Consider the following 18,616-nt stretch of genomic DNA (forward strand, 5'->3'; position numbering starts at 1 on the left):
AACACTTCTACCTTATCGACTCTCGTCAATAGAGCGATAAGTCCTCAAAGTTGCCCTGAACGCAACACTTCTACCTTATCGACTCTCGTCAATAGAGCGATAAGTCCTCAAAGTTGCCCTGAACGCAACACTTCTACCTTATCGACTCTCGTCAATAGAGCGATAAGTCCTCAAAGTTGCCCTGAACGCAACACTTCTACCTTATCGACTCTCGTCAATAGAGCGATAAGTCCTCAAAGTTGCCCTGAACGCAACACTTCTACCTTATCGACTCTCGTCAATAGAGCGATAAGTCCTCAAAGTTGCCCTGAACGCAACACTTCTACCTTATCGACTCTCGTCAATAGAGCGATAAGTCCTCAAAGTTGCCCTGAACGCAACACTTCTACCTTATCGACTCTCGTCAATAGAGCGATAAGTCCTCAAAGTTGCCCTGAACGCAACACTTCTACCTTATCGACTCTCGTCAATAGAGCGATAAGTCCTCAAAGTTGCCCTGAACGCAACACTTCTACCTTATCGACTCTCGTCAATAGAGCGATAAGTCCTCAAAGTTGCCCTGAACGCAACACTTCTACCTTATCGACTCTCGTCAATAGAGCGATAAGTCCTCAAAGTTGCCCTGAACGCAACACTTCTACCTTATCGACTCTCGTCAATAGAGCGATAAGTCCTCAAAGTTGCCCTGAACGCAACACTTCTACCTTATCGACTCTCGTCAATAGAGCGATAAGTCCTCAAAGTTGCCCTGAACGCAACACTTCTACCTTATCGACTCTCGTCAATAGAGCGATAAGTCCTCAAAGTTGCCCTGAACGCAACACTTCTACCTTATCGACTCTCGTCAATAGAGCGATAAGTCCTCAAAGTTGCCCTGAACGCAACACTTCTACCTTATCGACTCTCGTCAATAGAGCGATAAGTCCTCAAAGTTGCCCTGAACGCAACACTTCTACCTTATCGACTCTCGTCAATAGAGCGATAAGTCCTCAAAGTTGCCCTGAACGCAACACTTCTACCTTATCGACTCTCGTCAATAGAGCGATAAGTCCTCAAAGTTGCCCTGAACGCAACACTTCTACCTTATCGACTCTCGTCAATAGAGCGATAAGTCCTCAAAGTTGCCCTGAACGCAACACTTCTACCTTATCGACTCTCGTCAATAGAGCGATAAGTCCTCAAAGTTGCCCTGAACGCAACACTTCTACCTTATCGACTCTCGTCAATAGAGCGATAAGTCCTCAAAGTTGCCCTGAACGCAACACTTCTACCTTATCGACTCTCGTCAATAGAGCGATAAGTCCTCAAAGTTGCCCTGAACGCAACACTTCTACCTTATCGACTCTCGTCAATAGAGCGATAAGTCCTCAAAGTTGCCCTGAACGCAACACTTCTACCTTATCGACTCTCGTCAATAGAGCGATAAGTCCTCAAAGTTGCCCTGAACGCAACACTTCTACCTTATCGACTCTCGTCAATAGAGCGATAAGTCCTCAAAGTTGCCCTGAACGCAACACTTCTACCTTATCGACTCTCGTCAATAGAGCGATAAGTCCTCAAAGTTGCCCTGAACGCAACACTTCTACCTTATCGACTCTCGTCAATAGAGCGATAAGTCCTCAAAGTTGCCCTGAACGCAACACTTCTACCTTATCGACTCTCGTCAATAGAGCGATAAGTCCTCAAAGTTGCCCTGAACGCAACACTTCTACCTTATCGACTCTCGTCAATAGAGCGATAAGTCCTCAAAGTTGCCCTGAACGCAACACTTCTACCTTATCGACTCTCGTCAATAGAGCGATAAGTCCTCAAAGTTGCCCTGAACGCAACACTTCTACCTTATCGACTCTCGTCAATAGAGCGATAAGTCCTCAAAGTTGCCCTGAACGCAACACTTCTACCTTATCGACTCTCGTCAATAGAGCGATAAGTCCTCAAAGTTGCCCTGAACGCAACACTTCTACCTTATCGACTCTCGTCAATAGAGCGATAAGTCCTCAAAGTTGCCCTGAACGCAACACTTCTACCTTATCGACTCTCGTCAATAGAGCGATAAGTCCTCAAAGTTGCCCTGAACGCAACACTTCTACCTTATCGACTCTCGTCAATAGAGCGATAAGTCCTCAAAGTTGCCCTGAACGCAACACTTCTACCTTATCGACTCTCGTCAATAGAGCGATAAGTCCTCAAAGTTGCCCTGAACGCAACACTTCTACCTTATCGACTCTCGTCAATAGAGCGATAAGTCCTCAAAGTTGCCCTGAACGCAACACTTCTACCTTATCGACTCTCGTCAATAGAGCGATAAGTCCTCAAAGTTGCCCTGAACGCAACACTTCTACCTTATCGACTCTCGTCAATAGAGCGATAAGTCCTCAAAGTTGCCCTGAACGCAACACTTCTACCTTATCGACTCTCGTCAATAGAGCGATAAGTCCTCAAAGTTGCCCTGAACGCAACACTTCTACCTTATCGACTCTCGTCAATAGAGCGATAAGTCCTCAAAGTTGCCCTGAACGCAACACTTCTACCTTATCGACTCTCGTCAATAGAGCGATAAGTCCTCAAAGTTGCCCTGAACGCAACACTTCTACCTTATCGACTCTCGTCAATAGAGCGATAAGTCCTCAAAGTTGCCCTGAACGCAACACTTCTACCTTATCGACTCTCGTCAATAGAGCGATAAGTCCTCAAAGTTGCCCTGAACGCAACACTTCTACCTTATCGACTCTCGTCAATAGAGCGATAAGTCCTCAAAGTTGCCCTGAACGCAACACTTCTACCTTATCGACTCTCGTCAATAGAGCGATAAGTCCTCAAAGTTGCCCTGAACGCAACACTTCTACCTTATCGACTCTCGTCAATAGAGCGATAAGTCCTCAAAGTTGCCCTGAACGCAACACTTCTACCTTATCGACTCTCGTCAATAGAGCGATAAGTCCTCAAAGTTGCCCTGAACGCAACACTTCTACCTTATCGACTCTCGTCAATAGAGCGATAAGTCCTCAAAGTTGCCCTGAACGCAACACTTCTACCTTATCGACTCTCGTCAATAGAGCGATAAGTCCTCAAAGTTGCCCTGAACGCAACACTTCTACCTTATCGACTCTCGTCAATAGAGCGATAAGTCCTCAAAGTTGCCCTGAACGCAACACTTCTACCTTATCGACTCTCGTCAATAGAGCGATAAGTCCTCAAAGTTGCCCTGAACGCAACACTTCTACCTTATCGACTCTCGTCAATAGAGCGATAAGTCCTCAAAGTTGCCCTGAACGCAACACTTCTACCTTATCGACTCTCGTCAATAGAGCGATAAGTCCTCAAAGTTGCCCTGAACGCAACACTTCTACCTTATCGACTCTCGTCAATAGAGCGATAAGTCCTCAAAGTTGCCCTGAACGCAACACTTCTACCTTATCGACTCTCGTCAATAGAGCGATAAGTCCTCAAAGTTGCCCTGAACGCAACACTTCTACCTTATCGACTCTCGTCAATAGAGCGATAAGTCCTCAAAGTTGCCCTGAACGCAACACTTCTACCTTATCGACTCTCGTCAATAGAGCGATAAGTCCTCAAAGTTGCCCTGAACGCAACACTTCTACCTTATCGACTCTCGTCAATAGAGCGATAAGTCCTCAAAGTTGCCCTGAACGCAACACTTCTACCTTATCGACTCTCGTCAATAGAGCGATAAGTCCTCAAAGTTGCCCTGAACGCAACACTTCTACCTTATCGACTCTCGTCAATAGAGCGATAAGTCCTCAAAGTTGCCCTGAACGCAACACTTCTACCTTATCGACTCTCGTCAATAGAGCGATAAGTCCTCAAAGTTGCCCTGAACGCAACACTTCTACCTTATCGACTCTCGTCAATAGAGCGATAAGTCCTCAAAGTTGCCCTGAACGCAACACTTCTACCTTATCGACTCTCGTCAATAGAGCGATAAGTCCTCAAAGTTGCCCTGAACGCAACACTTCTACCTTATCGACTCTCGTCAATAGAGCGATAAGTCCTCAAAGTTGCCCTGAACGCAACACTTCTACCTTATCGACTCTCGTCAATAGAGCGATAAGTCCTCAAAGTTGCCCTGAACGCAACACTTCTACCTTATCGACTCTCGTCAATAGAGCGATAAGTCCTCAAAGTTGCCCTGAACGCAACACTTCTACCTTATCGACTCTCGTCAATAGAGCGATAAGTCCTCAAAGTTGCCCTGAACGCAACACTTCTACCTTATCGACTCTCGTCAATAGAGCGATAAGTCCTCAAAGTTGCCCTGAACGCAACACTTCTACCTTATCGACTCTCGTCAATAGAGCGATAAGTCCTCAAAGTTGCCCTGAACGCAACACTTCTACCTTATCGACTCTCGTCAATAGAGCGATAAGTCCTCAAAGTTGCCCTGAACGCAACACTTCTACCTTATCGACTCTCGTCAATAGAGCGATAAGTCCTCAAAGTTGCCCTGAACGCAACACTTCTACCTTATCGACTCTCGTCAATAGAGCGATAAGTCCTCAAAGTTGCCCTGAACGCAACGCTTCTACCTTATCGACTCTCGTCGATAGAGCGATAAGTCCTCAAAGTTGCCCTGAACGCAACACTTCTACCTTATCGACTCTCGTCAATAGAGCGATAAGTCCTCAAAGTTGCCCTGAACGCAACACTTCTACCTTATCGACTCTCGTCAATAGAGCGATAAGTCCTCAAAGTTGCCCTGAACGCAACACTTCTACCTTATCGACTCTCGTCAATAGAGCGATAAGTCCTCAAAGTTGCCCTGAACGCAACACTTCTACCTTATCGACTCTCGTCAATAGAGCGATAAGTCCTCAAAGTTGCCCTGAACGCAACACTTCTACCTTATCGACTCTCGTCAATAGAGCGATAAGTCCTCAAAGTTGCCCTGAACGCAACACTTCTACCTTATCGACTCTCGTCAATAGAGCGATAAGTCCTCAAAGTTGCCCTGAACGCAACACTTCTACCTTATCGACTCTCGTCAATAGAGCGATAAGTCCTCAAAGTTGCCCTGAACGCAACACTTCTACCTTATCGACTCTCGTCAATAGAGCGATAAGTCCTCAAAGTTGCCCTGAACGCAACACTTCTACCTTATCGACTCTCGTCAATAGAGCGATAAGTCCTCAAAGTTGCTCCAATCGCAACACTTCTAGTTTATCGACTCTCGTCAATAGAGCGATAAGTCCTCAAAGTTGCTCCAATCGCAACACCTTCCACTCGTCGACTCTTAACAATAGAGCGACGGGACCACAAAGTGTGCCACGTTAATACTGTATTCCTGGCATTTACATTATTCTTCCAGTATTTAAGGCAAAAGCATAATACAAGAGGAATAAATAGTTGTTGTCGCAATATCAAATTGGTATTTCATTGTTCCATGTCAAAACATGATATGAAAAAGAAACAATAAAAAGCCAAACGGCAACACTACCTTTATTTAAAGGAAAACAAGGTGACCTAAGATAAGTGTTGTTCCTACCAAAAGAACGATACGAAAACAGGCTCATCAATTCATCAGATCAAATGAAGTTAGCTGAGACTTAATGTCAGAAAGTTTTTCTTCATGGTCGGCCCGAACCAGCATCTCGGCCCGTTTCCGAAGCTCGTCCTCACTAGACAGCATGGCAGATACCTCCTTCTTAGCCTCTTCCAGAGCACCAGCCTTGGCACGGTAATTCACCAGGGAAGCAGCACTTTTGACGTTGAGCTCAGTGACAATAGATTCTTCTCGTTTGAATTGAGCCTTCATCCTAGTCAACTCCACTTCAGCGGCAGCGATCTTCTCTCGCAAATTCTCCAGAGAAGTATTCGAAAGTGTCAGCTCAACTTGTTTTTGAGCATGTAGCTGTTGCAGTTGTTCAACCTCAACCTCTTCCTCAGCTATATGACGTTGAGCGGCTTCATACTTATTGAGTTCTTCGGCTCGAATATCCTCAAAAGTAGATGCAATCTGCGCTTGGATATCAGCGCGACCTAAAGCTTCCAAGAATCTGAGTTGTCCTTCTAGACGTGAGATAGCTTCAGAGCAGCGCTGAACGACGTCGACGTCACCTACAAGCTTGAGGTTGTTCAAACTATTCGTGAGCATGGGTTTGAAGGTATCAAAAGTATCTCGTCCGGCTAGCACAACCTCAATTATTTTCTTGGTAAGCCCTCTCAAGTAGTCAAGGGAAATCTTGACAAAATCTGGTACGTCTGCGGGGCTCGAAACAGCAATAGGAGATGGTACAGAAACTTCCGAAGATGCAAAGCCAAGTAAAAGGCCGGCAGGTGATTTCGGTGTAGTAGCTTGAGAAGGAGTGCCAATATCCAGCTGAGAGGGGCTCGATTGCATAGCCATCAGTTCCCCCATTTGAGATGACCTTGGCACGTCTACAACTTCTGTAGAAGCTAAAGAAATTGTCAACAAAGTTGTCGGCGGGAGAATCGTCATTGAGGTCTCCAAGCGAGGTGGCTCTGACACCTGAGCCGGTAATAGCATAAGCTGTTGCGACGAGGGAGGAGTGACAGTACTCGCTTCATGTACCATGGGATCTGTATGGAAAAATTATGTAAATACAGATTGAAGATCAGTCGAGTCGAAACAAACGACACTTACCAGCAAGAGGTAGAGGAATGTAAGGTGACGCCTTGTCAGAAAAGGAGGGTGGTGGAACACCCCAGTCATAAAGTTCATCAATGTCATCACCCAGGTTGTCATTATCCCCTTCATTCCCGCTTTGGTCACCATCATCATTTGCGGCGTCCGCATCATCACCATGATCCATGAGTTCCTCTCCGCCCACGGGAGGTAGTGCTGGCGCATCTTCGACGACAATAGGCTTTGCTACGATTCCAGTAGTAGGGCTAGACTGTGAATCTCCTATAATTGGCAATAACACAGAAGTTGAAGGAGACTTGCCCGTTGCTGAGCTTTGTTGGGCAGCCTCTAGAGGTTCTTGGACAGGAGCTACGTCTTCGGCAACATGAGGGGTAGTGGAGGCAGTATCATGAAGTGTATCTTCGGGGACAAACTCTGCACCCCCTGCAAAAGATTCATCTCCACGCTCTTCTTCATGCAATGAATGAGCAGAAGGATCATGGCTTCCTAAAGCAGGACCAACAGTAGGGAGACTAGGCCGAGGCGAGAGTTCCATAGCAGTCGATTCTTGGTCTTCTTCGGCACGCCAGGCTTTCTGAGCATCCGACATAAGTTTGGAAGCCGGGGGTCCGAGCGTTAACTTCCGACGGGCTCTCTTGTCATACTCTGCTTCATCGACTGACCCCAGCTTTCTTTTTCCACTGGCACTCTGACTTCGAGTCAAGACTCTTGAAGGTTCCACTTCGCGAGTATCCGGCATCCTGATCTCTTCCGGAACTCGCTCCGGTGATTGCTGCCGTTCATCCTCTGGAATTAACTTCTCATAGGACAAGTATTCATTAGCTCCTCGGGCGCGAAACTTTTTAGCGCTCCTCTTCGAAGCATACCATTTGCGGATGTCCTTCAAACAAGAAGTATTCATGTTATAGGCTGAAAGCTGAGAAGCGGCTTGGTACCAGGTACAGAAGCTCAGAGAGGTGCGAGCATTGGGCATCTTGTGAGGAAGTCGGAATTTCGCTCCAGTGCAACCAGCCACTGAGTAAAACCAAGCTCTCGCTCCTTCATACACATTACCTATGAATGCAAGAGTAGGGTTTGGGTTCCCAACATAGAGCTGATCATAGCCAAATTGCCGAGAAAAGCGATAAGGCTGATATGGTTCAATAAAGCATTTCCGCCCTTGTCGAAAAATAAGATAGCCCGGACGAATGTTTATGAGCCACCAAAAAGCGCCCTTGCTAAGCATGGTGAAAGAATTCGGCCCCGGAGAGTCTTGATGAAGTTCTCCATACGCGCCACCCTCGAAGGCGGGAAACTTGACAGCAATCTTGTAATTATAATCCCGTCTCAAAATTTCACGGAATTTAACTTGGTACCAACCAGCCCAGTCAGAAGTTTCTAATTGCTGAACAAGAGGGGTTGAGGTGTCATTTGATTCAGGAGTCGTCATTATTGGAGGGCAGTGCAGCACAAACCAAGATACCAAGTAAATATACGGCATCGGCACCCGAGGGGTTGGGGTTTGAATGACGGTCGTCCCGTCAGAATCCACTTTCTTGACGGCAATGAACTCAGAAGATAGTTCCCGCAAGCCACTTTGTAAACAGCACACCATGGCTGAAAGAAGGTTCAAAGGTCGTCCATAAGCCAGTAGAACAGCAGGGTATAAAACTTCTACTGTAATAGCATCCACTGGCCTTGTGGGGACCACACAACGCTTCAACCAAAGAGTTAGAAAACCAGCAAACAAAGCCATGTCGGAGATTGGAACTTCTGCCTGATAGTGGAAACTTTCAAACGTGGTAAACGCCGGGAAGACATCCTCCTCAACCTCGCAAGTATAATGAGAAGTTGCGTCATTGATACGTTCGGTGATTTCCTCAAGGGTACTGGCCGCTAAGCGAGTCACCTCAGCTTCTTTGTCCCACAGATTGTGGAAAAGATATTCCGCCCATTGTCCTTGTTTCACGCCGCTTGCTCTTTTCCCAGTAATTTGCGCACATATCTGGAAATGGCACATCAATTCCCAGTAAGTGTCGTAGATTTCGGGAGCACCATTTTTCAGGATCTCTAATTCCCTGCTTCCGGGAACAAACTCCTCATAAGGCAATTCCCCAAAAGACAGTCCAGAAATCTCAAACATTTCGTGGAGAGCGAAGCCCAGCTCACCAACTGGAGTGAAAAAGGTGCCGGTGTGAGGGTTGTAGAATTCCAGCATAGCGAAGAGTCCGCTGTAATTCGGAGGAATACCGTATCGAGTGGCTGTTATAGGAACTCTCAAATCCGAAATTCTCAAGGGTTCTTCTAGTTCCTCCAAGACGAAATTTATCATCCGGGCCCACCAGTCCGCATCACTGGAGTGAACCCAAGTAGGGGCCCTGAAATCCCGAGCAGGGAACTCTCCTTTGACAGAAATAAATGTTCTGATAAACACCTCCGCTAACTTAGCAGACTCTCCGACAGGGTGCTCTTTTTGGAATAAACCTGGCTTCAAAGCCATGAAATTATTGAAACCAGCGGGATGAGTACCCCGATGAGTGATGTGCCCCGTAGCAACACCGCCTTGGTCTTGAACAAGTTCCCAATTCATCGACCGCGGGATAGAAGCGCACTGATAATAAGAAATCGGCCACATCCGCTCCAAATTGGGAAGGAAAAGACGACGGTTGTTGACTACCTTCAGCCATTTGTAATTCCCCTCGGACATCCGCTTGGGGTCCATTTTTACAGAATCCCCGAATAGGAAGGACGGCTTCTTTAAAATCTCACGCTCTGCGGTTTCGAATTTGGCATTTGTAACCAAAGACCTGAGAGTCTCAGGAAAGGCTTGAGTGATGAGCTTCGACCGTTCTTTGTGGGTGTTCTGAAACACTGGATATTCAAAGGCGAAGCTGAAGATTGTATTCTTCTCCGCACCTCCCGCATGACCGAAGTAGTGGTTGAAAGAAAGAGGCTCTTTGGAGTAGCATACTGCAAATAGAAAAATTAGTCATAAGAAGTCTAACTCAAGAATACAAGGTTCAAACCTGCGTTCGGGGTCTTGAACGCAGGGTCTCAACCTGCATCCGAAATTCTAAACGCAAGGTTCAGACCTGCGTTCGGGGTCTTGAACGCAGGGTCTCAACCTGCATCCAAAATTCTAAACACAAGGTTCAGACCTGCGTCCAAAATTTTTTAAACGCAGGGTCTGAACCTACGTTGAAATTTCAGGAACGATGGAGCTAGCCATACGTTTAATTGGAATACGGATCGCCAATCAAGGGTCGAAAATGAGAGATCTGTCAAATCGACTTCCAATGGGTCAATCTTACCATTGGTTGAAGGAACTAGCGACGAAGGCGTGAGAACTTGATCATCCCCGGAGGCTCTAGCCGAAGAAGCACCCTGAGCTTCGGCGATCTTCGATTTGGAAGCCATTTTCTTCTTCAGGCCCATGGCAACCGTGGCAAGGAAGACGAAGACAGACGAAGTATTCGGGAACGGATCTTTTCCTCCGTTGAAGCGCTGGAGAAGATGAACAGGAGCTCTGTTAAGAAACTGAGTAAAAAAGGAGAAAAGTCGAATGACCTTTTGATTTGACCTCAGTGGTCTATTTATAAACAGCTGTAGCTGTCAAATCGAAACGAGATTTTAGGTAAAATCTCACCTGAAACGTGATTCTCGCGTTTTCAAAAAGAGGGGCTTCAGTTACCGAACGCACCCTCACGTTCAAACAGGAGAACGCAGGATATAGGCGTGCGTTCTGATGGCCAACCTCAGCATATCATATAAATAACCCATTCAAAGGGGTTAATATTCCAAGTAATGGCGATATGATCAAAAGAGAAGATAAAGCGAATTCCTCTGAAGCCAGTCTCCAGACTAAGCTGGGGATAAAATCCTTCTTATACAGGCTTGTGGTTCTCTCCATCTGTGATGACAAATTTTTCATAAGCCCAGAAATGTCCAGTTTCCTTGAAGATAAAGCCCAATTCATTTTGGAGAATGAAGAGGTCAACGAAGGTGCTCCACTCAACCTGTGATGATGAGCATTTGATTAACAAAATCTTTGGGTTCCAAAGTATTTCGAAAATTCGTCCCAGTCAACCGCGAACTTTCGAAAACTTTGGAGGGGGTTCTGTAGGCTGTCTAAAAATCACAATGGATAGCTGAGTCTCCATCGAACACTGATGATGGAAGTTACAATCTGACGACTTCCAGAAGGCTACAATTCGAAGATTTTCACATGTCAAAGAGTTAAAGCAAAAATTACAAAATAACAGTCTTTAGCAATATTCTGACAGCAAGGATTACAAATTGACGATCTCTTCAAACCAAGACGTGGAAGTCCTCCCCGCGTATCACCATCAAGACACAACACCAATTTGATCACCTACGCCGCTTCAACAGTTATAAACACGAATGCAGCTTCTTATGTGAGATGATTGATCTTGATGGCTGCGACAACAACATGACTGATATCATGTTAGCAACCATTAGAGGTGCTGATGAGCAGTGTAATGATATTCGACACACTCAGTGGAGATCATGACCTGCAGTTGATAAAGCGTTATTGAGATGCCTCAATTGTCACAAATGGCCTGAATAAGACCTTCTTTACTGGTCTTTGGTGTCATCCATATATAAAGACAGAGAAATCTAATCAACAGCTCGAACGCAGCTCCAATCGTTGCTAAGCACAGCTCGAACGCAGCTTATCAACTGCTGCCCAACGCAGCTTATCAACCGCTGCCCAACGCAGCTTATCAACCGCTGCCCAACGCAGCTCCAATCGCTGCCCGACGCAGTTCAAACATTTGTTCGAACGCAGCTTCAACAATCAGTCCGAACGCAGCTCAATATCGCTGCAGAACGCACTTTCAGATGCTGCGTTCAAAACACAGAATCAACGTCAGGACGCAGGTCAAGCTTCTGACTCGGTCAAACGCAACCCATGCGGTTACCACTGATTACCCACGATCTGGGGAGTGGTTTTAGTGGGTTGTTACAACCGATTAATGAGGCAACTAATCCTATCATTTAGGAGCTGATTAAGGGGACAGTTACACCCCTAATCTTCTTATAAATAGCAACAAACTCAACAGAGTTAAGGAGGAGATTTTTTGGGGAGGGGACGGATCGCGAGCACGGAAGATCACAGAGAGCTCGTCCGATCATATTTCCCAGAATCAGAGAAAGAGAATCAACTCTTTACACAGTCTGGGGAATCAACATCCAGAGAGGAGTTCAGGCATTAACCACTTGGCTTATTAACCGAATCATCTTCGGTTCAAACAGCTCTAATACTGTTATTAGAGTCTGTTGCTAAATCACGAAACTCATCAAGAGTTATCAATCAGACAAGACTGTTGTTCCAGTGAGTATAGATATTCGGATCGTCAACGAGAAGCAAACTCGACGCAAGCATTCGAGGGAGGCATCTCATCGCTACCGTGAAGAACCCAGATTGATAAATTTTGGAAAAGATCGGTGCGGGAAAGGAAGAATTTTATATTCTATTTCCCGGTCTTCTTTTAGGGTGAAGGCGAACCCGAATACAAGGAAGGAAGAATTTTATATCTGCAAATTTTTCCACAAACAGGAAGAATTTTATATTCTATTTCCAGCGCAAAAGAAACTAGAAGTGGGATCTCCACTCCGAGAATCTGGAATATCTAGATAAACTTACCTTTTATAGGATTGGTTATCTAATCTGAAGATGAGTTTCTCGTTTATCGAAGTAAAATTTCAACTTCGGTTATAACCATGAGAAGGCTTAACCTAAGAGAAAAAGAAGGGAGTTCTTTCGTTTATCGAAAGGGGACTCTGAACTGAAAGTGAACCTCTTGTTCATGGAAAGAGTCAAGAGGGGAATTTGCTGGTGGTTTGGGCCAGAAAGACACTTTTGGTGGTCTCACTGTCAATTGAAATTGATCAGTGAGGGATTTTGGTGGTGAAAATGATTTTAGGTTATCCTCTAGAATATTAAGTGTAATATTCTTCAAGGAACTTCCCGGTAAATGGGTTATCCTGAATGTAGTAGGGATAGTACTTTTTCAGGAACTTCTCATTTATTGGCATTAATTGCCTGGCACCCTCTTGAGTAATCAGGCGATATGCACCGTTTGAGTAGACTGTGTCTATCACAAACGGTCCTTCCCATTTGGGTTCAAATTTACCTTTCTTCTTGGAGTTGAGGATTATCGGTCGGCGAGCAGCGAGGACCAGATCTCCTTCCTTGAAGCTTCTTTGTCGGACTCTTTTGTTAAAAGCCCTAGATATTCTGGCTTGATAAAACTCAATGTGTTGTTGAGCTTCCAAACGCTTTTCATCCAACATTTCGAGTTCTTCAAGACGTTTCTGATGTTGTTCTTCTGTCGTCATCTCAGTTGCAAGAGTGATCCGAAGGGATGGGATTTGGATTTCCAATGGTAGTACAGCTTCACATTCGTATACCAACGAATATGGGGTAGCTCCTGTAGGTGTGCGTATGGTGGTACGATAAGCCCAGAGCACCGAGTTTATCATTCCAATCTCGTTTATTGGTCTTCACGAGCTTTGACACGATCTTAATGATCGTCTTATTAAAAGCCTCAGCTAATCCATTCGAGGCGGGATAATAAGCTGTTGACGAAATATCTTAAATTTTAAACTTGTCACAAAACCTGACGAAAGCGTTGCTTATGAACTGTGGACCGTTGTCATAAATGATCCATCTTGGCACGCCGTGTCGGTATATGACATGATGTTTGATGAAATTGATGACGTTGTTCGTCTTCACTTCTCTAAGCGGAATCGCTTCAGCCCACTTTGAAAAGTAATCCGTGATTGCGAGAATGAATCGATCACCTTTGACTGAAGGGGGAAAAATAGGACCGACAATGTCCATACCCCATGTCTCGAACGGCCAAGATGTGGTTGACGTGTGTAAACGTTCCGGTGGTTGGTGCATATAATTTGCATGTACTTGACAGGCATGACATTCTCGGGCGTATTTGATTGCATCATGAACCATTGTTAGCCAAAAATATCCCATTCTCCTGATGCGATCATACAGTTTGGGACCGGGCTGATGCGCACCATATTCTCATTCGTGTGTTTCCTTAAGAACTTATTCTGCTTCTTTGTTCGAAAGGCATCGGAGTAACAAACCATCGTACCCTCGACGGTATAATGTATGGGTCTCGGTATTATAGAAGAATCTTGGTGCTCTTCGGCGGATTGATTCCATTTCTTTTACATCCTCTGGCAAAATACCATATTGGACGTAGTTAATGATAGGAAAATGCTAATCTCGGGACTCAGACCCAATTTGAGTTGAATTCACCTTCTTGGCGCTTATGTTTCTATCATCTTCCTCTTCAATATCAATATTGTATATGGGTATGCAGAGTTGATGCGTCCTTACTGTGACTAATAGTTCAGTTTCGGGAGGCTGCGCAAGTGATACCGCTAGTGCTGCCAGTGCATCCGCATAAGCGTTCTGGAGACGAGGGATGTATTCAATAAAGAATTCTTCAAAAGAATCTGCCATTTTGATGGCCTCCTGGTGGTACGGGATCAAATCTTGGTTCCTGACTTCATACTCTCCACGGACTTGGTTGACTATCAATTGAGAATCCCCAAAAGCTTCGAGATATTCGACCCCCAGCTCCTTGGCGAAACTGAGTCCAATGAGAAGCGCATTGTACTCGGCTATGTTATTGGAACATGGACTAGTCAGTGAATAAGCCCGAGGCATCACATGTATCCCCGGGGAAACTAAGACAACTCCAACTCCGGAGGAGACCTTAGAACATCCGGGGGTTATTGCCACATTAACTGCCCTCGAAGCACCATCGAAGTATAATTGTCATACTTGTTGGTGCAATGTAGTGTTAACCTCGTGGGTTTCATCCGGCAAGTCATCATATATTTCTGCCGTATCTGTTGTCGGGTTTGCCGCCAAGAGATCACAAATCGCTTGTCCTTTGATCGACTTCTGCTGTTTGAAGTGCAAATCATATTGGGACAAGAGAAGGGCCCAATTCGCTAACCGCCAATTCATAGAGGTCGGTTGCATTATAAATACCCGTATTGGATTAACGTTAGAAATGACGTAAATCGTCTGTCCAACCAAGTAATGCCGCATCTTTTGCATTGCGAATACCAATGCGAGGCATTCTTTCTCAATCATCGGATATCGAGACTCGGCGCCTACCAAGGTCGGACTTAGGTAATAGATTGCTTGTTCGTGACCGTTATCATCGTCTTGTGCTAGTAAAGCACTTATTGAGTGGTTCATCGCCTTGAGGTAAATCAAGAACGGTTTACCTGATTTCGGTGCAACGAGAACAGGAGGATTCGCAGGATATGTTTTGATATCTTCGAATGCTTTTTGGCAGGCGTCGTCCCAGATAAATGACACCTCTTTCTTGTTTAGTTTAGAGAATGGTTGGCACTTCCCAGAAAGATTTGAGATGAACCGCCGGATGTAAGCTAAACGCCCTTGCAATCCTCTGAGTTCTCTTAGATTTCTAGGGGGTTGCAGTTCATGTATCGCCTTCACCTTATCAGGATCGATATGTATACCTTTAGTGGTGACGATGAATCCACAGAATTTTTCGTTGGACATTCCAAGGAAGGATTTAGTGGGGTTCATCTTCAATTGATGACTCCGCATGAGATCGAACATCGTCTTCAAGTCCTTGATGTGATCTTCTTTGTTGCGACTTTTTACAACCAAATCATCAACATAGCACTCGACTGTTTTCCTAAGATGTTCTTGGAAAATCTTAGTCATTGCTCGCTGGTACGTGGCGTCTGTATTTTTTAGACCGAAAGGCATCACCGTGTAGCAAAAGACACCGAGGGGCGTTCTGAACGTTGTATGCTTCTCGTCATCTGGGTGCATCTTGATTTAGTTATATCCTGAAAAGCAATCCATAAAAGACATTCTCTCAAATCTACACGTATTGTCGATAATGACATCCATGATTGGGAGGGGAAAGTCGTCTTTTGGACATGCCGCATTCAGGTCCCTGAAGTCGATACAAATCCTGATCTTACCGTTCTTTTTCATGACTAGAACAATATTGGCTAAACAGTCTGGATGTTGCTCCTCTCGGATAAATCCTGATTTGATCAATTTCTTAACCTCTGCCTCAATGGCTTCCATAATCTGCGGACGAAACCGTCTTCACTGTTGTTTGACAGGTTTGACATCCGATTTGATATCGAGGCGGTGCATTGCCACATTAGGGTCGAGCCCTGGCATGTCTTCATAGTTCCAAGCGAAGACGTCAATATATTCCCTGATGAGAGCAATTAATTCCTCTTTCTCATTTGAGGGAAGACTATCGCTGATGAATATAGGCTTTGGGTTGGCCTCGTCGCCCATGTTAATTTGGACTATTTTATCTTTAGTGGAGGGTTCTCTCTGTTCAAACCTATCACCATACTACATGTTCAGGTGATGAACCCATGGGTCTTCCCAAGTTGGCATTTGATCGTCGTTCTCCATTGTGGACGGATCAGCTGTAGCCATGTTCGTCATTAGGGTTTTGAATACTTCCCCCAGACTTGTATCGGAATCCCATTCCGCGGAATCTGACGGGTACCCATCTTTGTATCGCTCAGATGATTGGTTATTGATTAACCAGCAACATTCGTCTTCTGAAGAAGAGACATACTCTAATCCTCGTCTGAATTTATAATAATCATCCGGTTTCCCTTTTGGTACATATGCCGCTTTGGCTGGAATACGGGGACCTTGATCGAAGTATAAACCTTCTCCGAGTGTGAAATCATATCCTTGTTTTTCCATGAGCTTGCGCGCTTCCGGACTATACTTAGATAAATGCATACCAGGTTTGTCATCATTCTCATCTTCCCTTAAGAAATGATCTGGTAATGGAAAACCCTCTCCTTTACCATAAATCACATCTCTTTCGCCTCCTATTTTGGCAGGGATGACCAGGGTTGTTCCGAAAGAATGCTGGAGGCGTTTCTTTTCTACATAGGATGATCGAAGCGGCGCATATAAATCGGGATTATCATACAATCCCTTTATTACATCATCAAGAGACAGTGAGTACTCTAAATCGTCATTTATTTCATTATTGGCAAGTTGCCAGTTACAACTGCCATCTAACGATTGTTCATCGTCAAGATTGATTACTAAGGGTACAATATCATTTAAAACAAAACCTCCATTGTAATCAAGTCCGGCTTCGGTATCAGCTTCTTCTCCGCTGTCCATGCTATAGGCTGATGATTCAGTATCGAATTCGTTACCATAAAGGAGAGAATCAGTGAAATAATTCTCATACCCTTTTCGAATTCGTTACCATAAAGGAGAGAATCAGTGAAATAATTCTCATACCCTTTGAATGGTTGCTTATCCACAACCACTGTCCTAACCTTATTATCAGTGTCGACATATTTCAAACACTGATGGAGAGTGGAGGGGATTATAACGTTACTATGGATCCAAGGTCAACCCAATAATAAGTTATATGAAGTCTCGGCATCAATCACATAACATGTGACTTCCGTCTTCAAATCACTCATTTGACATTTTATCCGGATCTTACCCAAGGGTCTTGACCCACTAGTATTGAATCCATTATGCATCAAGCGAAGCGGCATAATACTCACAGCGGAACCCGGATCCACTTGGATTCGGTTGACTTCGCTGGAGCCAATGTACCTAATAAAATATAGGGGTCGGTCATGTTTTGAATTCTTCGTCTGCATATCCTCTTTGGTGAAGGTAATGTAGGAAAGGTTTTTAGCCGCTATATTGCAGTGTTGAATTAACTGTTCTGGCTCTTCAGGTACCGGCTTGATCTGAGTAAGGAACACTTCTGAATTGGCCAAGGCTTCTTGCAAGGCTTCCCTGGTTTCTTTAGACAACCGTAGCAACTCATACAATGTTATCCGTGCTGGAATGTTAGCTAGTTGAGCCATAATATCGAAGATGTGCGGAGTGTTCAAGCTTTCTGGTTTATCTCTTCCAATCGGACGATTGAAACGAAACTGCTTCGGATTTTGAACCTCCTGGGGCTTCTTTTCTTTCTGTTTATTAACCGGCTGTCGTCGAGCTTCTTCAACCGGTCTAGGAGTCGTAATCACACCCAGCTCCGTGAGAGTTCTGGCTGGTCACAGCTTAGTCACCCCCTGCTCAGCTAACTGATCACTAGGTGATGGATAGTTGAAGTGATACTGATTTCTGCTTCTAGTGGCAAAGACTTCTTGTTCTTCTTCGGAGAGCGGGAAGGTGGGAGCTTTATTACCATCCTCTTCGAAGATCACGGAGGTAGCATTACAGGACTTGCCCTTACCCTTTCTGGTCGAGGAAGTCGCCCACTGATCGTCTTCAATAAGATCAGGATGGACCCAGAGGATTTCGCTGTTTGGGGCTGTGTGTGGCACAAGTCCTTTTTGGCGTTGCCCATATGGGTCGTCATTCACTATCTTCATTCCTACTTTGGTGATGCATTCTGGTTCAAACCATGCTGACCCAGAGGATTTCGCTGTTTGGGGCTGTGTGTGGCACAAGTCCTTTTTGGCGTTGCCCATATGGGTCGTCATTCACTATCTTCATTCCTACTTTGGTGATGCATTCTGGTTCAAACCATGCTGTGGGCACTGATCCAAAACTAATTGATACTGCATTTGCTCCGACATTCTTGGGCGGTTTCGGGGTTATGACGCCTACATAAATTAATGCCTGGATCTTATCCTTGAGATGGTAGCATGACTTTGTAGGGTGATGGACCGCTCTATGGTATGCGCAATACTTCGGATCCGTCACTTTGCTAGCCCCTTTTTTTGATCCACGATCGACGGCAGCTGGATTTTGTTATTTTCCAACAGGTACTTAAAGATGGCGGGAACTTCGTCATTTTTGAAGGAGTACACTTTAGGAAATCTTGGCTCCGAAGATTTCTGCTTCTGGGGCCGTTGTTGCCATTGCGACTGCGATTATTATGGTGCTCGCTGCTGCGGCTATTGCTGAGGTTGCAATTAGAAAGTTTGATTAGCATCAAC

Source organism: Asparagus officinalis, chromosome 7 (assembly GCF_001876935.1).
Source record: "Asparagus officinalis chromosome 7, Aspof.V1, whole genome shotgun sequence".
NCBI lineage: Eukaryota > Viridiplantae > Streptophyta > Magnoliopsida > Asparagales > Asparagaceae > Asparagus > Asparagus officinalis.